Here is a 7848-nt window from a genome sequence, read left to right as displayed (position 1 = left end):
TACCAAAAGATGTAAAGTTGATAACGATAGTCCCACATACTTGTGGCACTGCCGCCTTGGTCACATTGGTGTCAAGCGCATGAAGAAGCTCCATACAGATGGACTTTTGGAGTCTCTTGATTACGAATCATTTGACACGTGCGAACCATGCCTCATGGGTAAGATGACCAAGACTCCATTCTCCGGAACAATGGAGCGAGCAACCAACTTATTGGAAATCATACATACCGATGTGTGCGGTCCAATGAGTGTTGAGGCTCGCGGAGGATATCGTTATGTTCTCACTCTCACTGATGATTTAAGTAGATATGGGTATGTCTACCTAATTAAACACAAGTCTGAAACCTTTGAAAAGTTCAAGGAATTTCAGAGTGAAGTCCAGAATCAACGTGACAGGAAAATAAAATTCTTACGATCAGATCGTGGAGGAGAATATTTAAGTCACGAATTTGGTACACACTTAAGGAAATGTGGAATAGTTTCACAACTCACGCCGCCTGGAACACCTCAGAGAAATGGTGTGTCCGAACGTCGTAATCGCACTCTATTGGATATGGTGCGATCTATGATGTCTCTTACCGATTTACCGCTTTCATTTTGGGGTTATGCTTTAGAGACTACCGCATTCACTTTAAATAGGGCACCGTCTAAATCCGTTGAGACGACACCGTATGAATTATGGTTTGGGAAGAAACCTAAGCTGTCGTTTCTAAAAGTTTGGGGATGCGATGCTTATGTCAAGAAACTTCAACCTGAAAAGCTCGAACCCAAATCGGAAAAATGCGTCTTCATAGGATACCCTAAGGAAACTATTGGGTATACCTTCTACCTCAGATCCGAAGGCAAGATCTTCGTTGCCAAGAACGGGTCCTTTCTGGAGAAGGAGTTTCTCTCGAAAGAATTGAGTGGGAGGAAAGTGGAACTTGATGAGGTGATAGTCACCCCTTCCGAACCGGAAAGTAGCGCAGCGCGGGAAAATGTTCCTGTGGTGCCTACACCGACTGGGGAGGAAGTTAATGATGATGATCATGAAGCTTCGGATCAAGTTACCGAACTTCGTAGGTCCACAAGGACGCGTTCCGCACCAGAGTGGTACGGTAACCCTGTCCTGGAAATCATGTTGTTAGACAACGGTGAACCTTCGAACTATGAAGAAGCGATGGCGGGCCCGGATTCCGACAAATGGCTAGAAGCCATGAAATCCGAGATAGGATCCATGTATGAAAACAAAGTATGGACTTTGACTGACTTGCCCGATGAGCGGCGAGCCATAGAAAACAAATGGATCTTTAAGAAGAAGACGGACGCAGATGGTAATGTGACCATCTACAAAGCTCGACTTGTCGCTAAGGGTTATCGACAAGTTCAAGGGGTTGACTACGATGAGACTTTCTCACCCGTAGCGAAGCTGAAGTCCGTCCGAATCATGTTAGCAATTGCCGCATACTATGATTATGAGATATGGCAGATGGACGTCAAAACGGCATTCCTTAACGGCTTCCTTAAGGAAGAGTTGTATATGATGCGGCCGGAAGGTTTTGTCGATCCTAAGAATGCTAACAAAGTATGCAAGCTCCAGCGCTCAATCTATGGGCTGGTGCAAGCATCTCGGAGTTGGAACATTCGCTTTGATGAGATGATCAAAGCGTTTGGGTTTACACAGACTTATGGAGAAGCCCGTGTTTACAAGAAAGTGAGTGGGAGCTCTGTAGCATTTCTCATATTATATGTGGATGACATATTATTGATGGGAAATGATATAGAATTCTTGGAAAGTATAAAGGCCTATTTGAATAAGTGTTTTTCAATGAAGGACCTTGGAGAAGCTGCTTATATATTAGGCATCAAGATCTATAGAGATAGATCAAGACGCCTCATTGGTCTTTCACAGAGTACATACCTTGACAAGATATTGAAGAAGTTCAGTATGGATCAGTCCAAGAAGGGGTTCTTGCCTGTATTGCAAGGTGTGCAATTGAGCAAGGCTCAATGCTAGACCACGGCAGAAGATATAGAAAATATGAGTGTCATCCCCTATGCCTCGGCCATAGGGTCTATTATGTATGCCATGCTGTGTACCAGACCTGATGTAAACCTTGCCGTAAGTTTGGTAGGAAGGTACCAAAGTAATCCCGGCATGGAACACTGGACAGCGGTCAAGAATATCCTGAAGTACCTGAAGAGGATGTTTCTCGTTTATGGAGGTGACGAAGAGCTCGTCGTAAAGGGTTACGTCGACGCTAACTTCGACACAGATCTGGATGACTCGAAGTCACAAACCGGATACGTGTATATTCTGAATGGAGGAGCAGTAAGCTGGTGCAGTTGCAAGCAAAGCATCGTGGCGGGATCTACATGTGAAGCGGAGTACATGGCAGCCTCAGAGGCAGCGCAGGAAGCAGTCTGGATGAAGGAGTTCATTACCGACCTAGGGGTGATTTCCAATGCGTCGGGCCCGATGACTCTCTTCTGTGACAACACTGGAGCTATTGCCCTTGCGAAGGAGCCCAGATTTCACAGGAAGACCAGGCATATCAAGCGTCGCTTCAACTCCATTCGTAAAAGTGTTCAAAATGGAGACATAGATATTTGTAAAGTACATACGGACCTGAATGTAGCAGATCCGTTGACTAAACCTCTCCCTAGGGCAAAACATGATCAACACCAGGACGCAATGGGTGTTCGATTCATCACAATGTAACTAGATTATTGACTCTAGTGCAAGTGGGATACTGTTGGAAATATGCCCTAGAGGCAATAATAAATGGTTATTATTATATTTCTTTGTTCATGATAATAGTCTATTATTCATGCTATAATTGTATTGTCCGGAAATCGTAATACATGTGTGAATGCATAGACCACAACGTGTCCCTAGTGAGCCTCTAGTTGACTAGCTCGTTGATCAACAGATAGTCATGGTTTCCTGACTATGGACATTGGATGTCATTGATAACGGGATCACATCATTAGGAGAATGATGTGATAGACAAGACCCAATCCTAAGCATAGCATAAAAGATCGTGTAGTTTCGTTTGCTAGAGCTTTTCCAATGTCAAGTATCTTTTCCTTAGACCATGAGATCGTGCAACTCCCAGATACCGTAGGTGTGCTTTGGGTGTGCCAAATGTCACAACGTAACTGGGTGACTATAAAGGTGCACTACGGGTATCTCCGAAAGTGTCTGTTGGGTTGGCACGGATCGAGACTGGGATTTGTCACTCCGTGTGACGGAGAGGTATCTCTGGGCCCACTCGGTAATGCATCATCATAATGAGCTCAATGTGACTAAGGCGTTAGTCACGGGATCATGCATTGCGGTACGAGTAAAGAGACTTGCCGGTAACGAGATTGAACAAGGTATTGGGATACCGACGATCGAATCTCGGGCAAGTAACATACCGATTGACAAAGGGAATTGCATAAGGGATTGATTGAATCCTCGACACCGTGGTTCATCCGATGAGATCATCATGGAACATGTGGGAGCCAACATGGGTATCCAGATCCCGCTGTTGGTTATTGACCGGAGAGGCGTCTCGGTCATGTCTGCATGTCTCCCGAACCCGTAGGGTCTACACACTTAAGGTTCGGTGACGCTAGGGTTGTAGAGATATATGTATGCGGAAACCCGAAAGTTGTTCGGAGTCCCGGATGAGATCCCGGACGTCACGAGAGGTTCTGGAATGGTCCGGAGGTGAGGAATTATATATAGGAAGTCAAGTTTTGGCCACCGGGAAAGTTTCGGGGGTTACCGGTATTGTACCGGGACCACCGGAAGGGTCCCGGGGGTCCACCGGGTGGGGCCACCTATCCCGGAGGGCCCCGTGGGCTGAAAGTGGAAGGGAACCAGCCCTTAGTGGGCTGGGGAGCCCCCCTTGGGCCTCCCCCCATGCGCCTAGGGTTGGGAACCGTAGGGGGGGTTCCCCCTTGCCTTGGGGGGCAAGGCAACCCCTTCCCCCCTTTGGCCGCCGCCCCCCCATGATATCTCATCTCTAGGGCCGGCGCCCCCCCAGGGGGCCTATATAAAGGGGGGGAGGTAGGGTAGCCACCTACAGCCTTGGGCGCCTCCCTCTCCCCCTGTTACACCTCTCCGTCTCGCAGAAGCTCGGCGAAGCCCTGCCGAGACCCGCTACATCCACCACCACGCCGTCGTGCTGCTGGATCTCCATCAACCTCTCCTTCCCCCTTGCTGGATCAAGAAGGAGGAGACGTCGCTGCACCGTACGTGTGTTGAACGCGGAGGTGCCGTCCGTTCGGCACTCGGTCATCGGTGATTTGGATCACGGCGAGTACGACTCCGTCATCCATGTTCATTGGAACGCTTCCGCTCGCGATCTACACGGGTATGTAGATGCACTCCTTTCCCCTCGTTGCTAGTAGACTCCATAGATGCATCTTGGTGAGCGTAGGAAAATTTTAAAATTATGCTACGATTCCCAACAGTGGGCCCCCCGGCAGGCCTCCGGTGCCCATCTTTTGCTATATGAAGTCTTTTTCCCTGGAAAAAATCAGAAGGAAGCTTTCGGGACGAAGCGCCGCCGTCTCGAGGCGGAACCTGGCAAAACCAATCTAGGGCTCCGGCGGAGCTGTTCTGCCGGGGAAACATCCCTGCGGGAGGGGGAAATCATCACCATCGTCATCACCATCGATCCTCTCATCAGGAGGGGGTCAATCTCCATCAACATCTTCACCAGCACCATCTCATCTCAAACCCTAGTTCATCTCTTGTATCCAATCTTTGTCTCCAAACCTCAGATTGGTACCTGTGGGTTGCTAGTAGTGTTGATTACTCCTTGTAGTTGATGCTAGTTGGTTTATTTGGTGGAAGATCATATGTTCAGATCCTTTATGCATATTAATATCCCTCTGATTATGAACATAAATGTGATTTGTGAGTAGTTACGTTTGCTCCTGAGGACATGGGAGAAGTCTTGCTATAAGTAGTCATGTGAATTTGGTATTCGTTCGATATTTTGATGAGATGTATATTGTCTTTCATCTAGTGGTGTTATGTGAACGTCGACTACATGACACTTCACCATTGTTTGGACCTAGGGGAAGGCATTGGGAAGTAATAAGTAGATGATGGGTTGCTAGAGTGACAGAAGCTTAAACCCTAGTTTATGCGTTGCTTCGTAAGGGGCTGATTTGGATTCATATGTTTCATGCTATGGTTAGGTTTACCTTAATACTTCTTTTGTAGTTGCGGATGCTTGCAAGAGGGGTTAATCATAAGTGGGATGCTTGTCCAAGGAAGGGCAGTACCCAAACATCGGTCCACCCACATATCAAATTATCAAAGTAATGAACGCAAATCATATGAGCATGATGAAAACTAGCTTGACGATAATTCCCATGTGTTCTAGGGAGTGTTTTCCTTTATATAAGAGTTTGTCCAGGCTTGTCCTTTGCTACAAAAAGGATTGGGCCATCTTGCTGCACCTTGTTTACTTTTGTTACTTGCCACCCGTTACAAATTACCTTATCACAAAACTATCTGTTACCGATAATTTCAGTGCTTGCAGAGAATACCTTACTGAAAACCGCTTGTCATTTCCTTCTGCTCCTCGTTGGGTTCGACACTCTTACTTATCGAAAGGACTACGATAGATCCCCTATACTTGTGGGTCATCACACATCCCTTTGGGGACCGAAATGCTTAAGCGGCATGGCCCGGGTGATGGCATGTGCCCCTTGTGCGCGGTACCAGAGACCAGGACTCACATTCTATTCTCATGTACAACAACACTGGGGCCCAACTGGGAGACCCTAGACCTCGCGGAGTTCCTCCAGACCAGAGCTACCCAACCTGTCGCCTATTCTGCCTTATCTTTGTGGCGATGTCGTTGACTCTATGTGAAGGAGCATGGTTCCCATATGTTTCGTTTTGGTAATTGATGACAATCCCTATGGAGTAATGGTTACCTTGAGTTATAGATTTGAAGGGCTCGTCCATGGGCATTACTTGAAGACCATTTGTTGGTTTCAAGGTTATTAGAAGGAGATTTTGTGTTGACCAAGGTTCTATTCGAGGCGTAATCCAAAGATCGGTCATATTAGTGTTGAGCCCGTTGCAAGTATGTCTTGAAGAAGAAGATTGTGTGAACATTCATGTTTACCTTCAAGACATCATCTTTACGAAGAGAGAAGATTGGATACATGGTTGATCAAGTCAAAATACAAAGAGTGGATTCAAGTTGATCAATACACAAAGCGCAGAAGATGTACCGAGTGGGATCAAATGATCTCACAATATGGTAAACATTGTCCATTACGCTTTGTGAACTAACCCATGATCTATTTGTGTGGTGGTTCTATGTGGGGTTAGTTTTTTTTCATGGGCTTGTATCAAGAGGAAGATCTTATATAACACATGGAGGATGACATCAAGTGGTGATTGTCATCAAGGTTGAGTTGTGCAAGTTCAAGTGGAGCATCACGAAGTGATCACATTTTGAAGTTTTCCATCCATTCTGGCGATGATGGACTTGTGAAGATGTGCCTAAGAGAGGCTCACCCATAGTAGAGTATGGGGGAGCAATTCACTAGTATACATCGAGCCGGCGCAATCAAGAAAGGTGGTCTAACTTGAGAAGGTCAAGATCGTTATCATCTAGCTCAAATGGATTATGCGCAAGGAAAATGTTTGTCCTTGATAGGTTTTCTATTTTACCGGTCTCATGGTGTTAGTTGGTAGACCGAATTATAGGATTGATAGTCGTACTATCAAGGGGGGCTCTCGAGTGAGTAGCTTGTTCGTATCGTTCGTAGAGAGCTCAAACATTTGCATGCTTGGCATCATCTTTCTTGGTTATTGTTTGGCTTTTCTCTTTGTGAAGTTTTAGAGCTTGTGTCTTTACAAGCTCTAGTTCATCGAAAAACGATTTCCTTTGCATCTTCTATTGCGCTTTTGGTGTTTGAGATTTTACCGGTCTTATTTGAGGAAGGTTTCTCACCATTATATTATGGTTATTTTCTCCATTGCTAGTTCTTAAAATTTCTATCAGGCTTGTGTTAGCCCTTGTCGTTAGCTTTCCAACAAACTTGTTGGAATCGAAATTCGTTTGCAAAATTTATGACCGTTTTGAGTTTATCGATTCACGCACTTCTCTGCCACCCCCGGGTGCCCGGCCCCCTGCCTCCTCTCGGCCGACCCCGGGTGCCGTGTTGCTTCCCTTTGTGTCTGGGCGCCCAGGGTTAAGAGGCTTTTCTCCGGGTGTGTCCAGGCACCCGGACCCCTTTTGTCCGGGTGCCCGGGATGGTGGCTGTGTGCAACGTCGACATTTTTTCTTGGGGGTATTTATACCCCCTTCTTCCAACTTCAACCCTAAACCTTTTGCAAGTTTCCCCCCACCATTGTTGACCTCTTGGAGTTTGCTAACTCTCAATTCCTCCTATGATTCTTGATTCTTTTTTAGGTAAAGGAGAGAGAGAGGATACCTAGATCTATATTTTCACTAATAATTTTCTCGTGTAAGTGAGGGGAACCTTGTGGATGTAGATTTTGGAGTTCTTTGTTGTTCTCCTCTTTTGTTCTTCCTCTCATATTCCTCCATGACATATGTTTTTGTGGTGGGATTTGGGAGAGAAGGACTTGAGCACTCTGTGTGCCCTTGCCATTGCATTTGGTGCACCGGTTTGAGTTCTCCACGATGATACGTGGAAGTGAAAGTTGAGAAGCTTATTACTCTTGGGTGTTTGGACAACCTAGAGCTTGTGCCTCTCAGTTGCTTGGACTCCCTAGACGACTGGTGGTGTCGCGGAGCTCAATCATTGTGGTATAAAGCTCCGGACAAGCGTCCGGGTCTCCAATTTGGTTGTGGAGATTGCCCCGAGCAAACTGTA

This window comes from Aegilops tauschii, chromosome 4 (genome assembly GCF_002575655.3).
Source record: "Aegilops tauschii subsp. strangulata cultivar AL8/78 chromosome 4, Aet v6.0, whole genome shotgun sequence".
Lineage (NCBI taxonomy): Eukaryota > Viridiplantae > Streptophyta > Magnoliopsida > Poales > Poaceae > Aegilops > Aegilops tauschii.
This window is presented reverse-complemented; position numbering follows the sequence as displayed.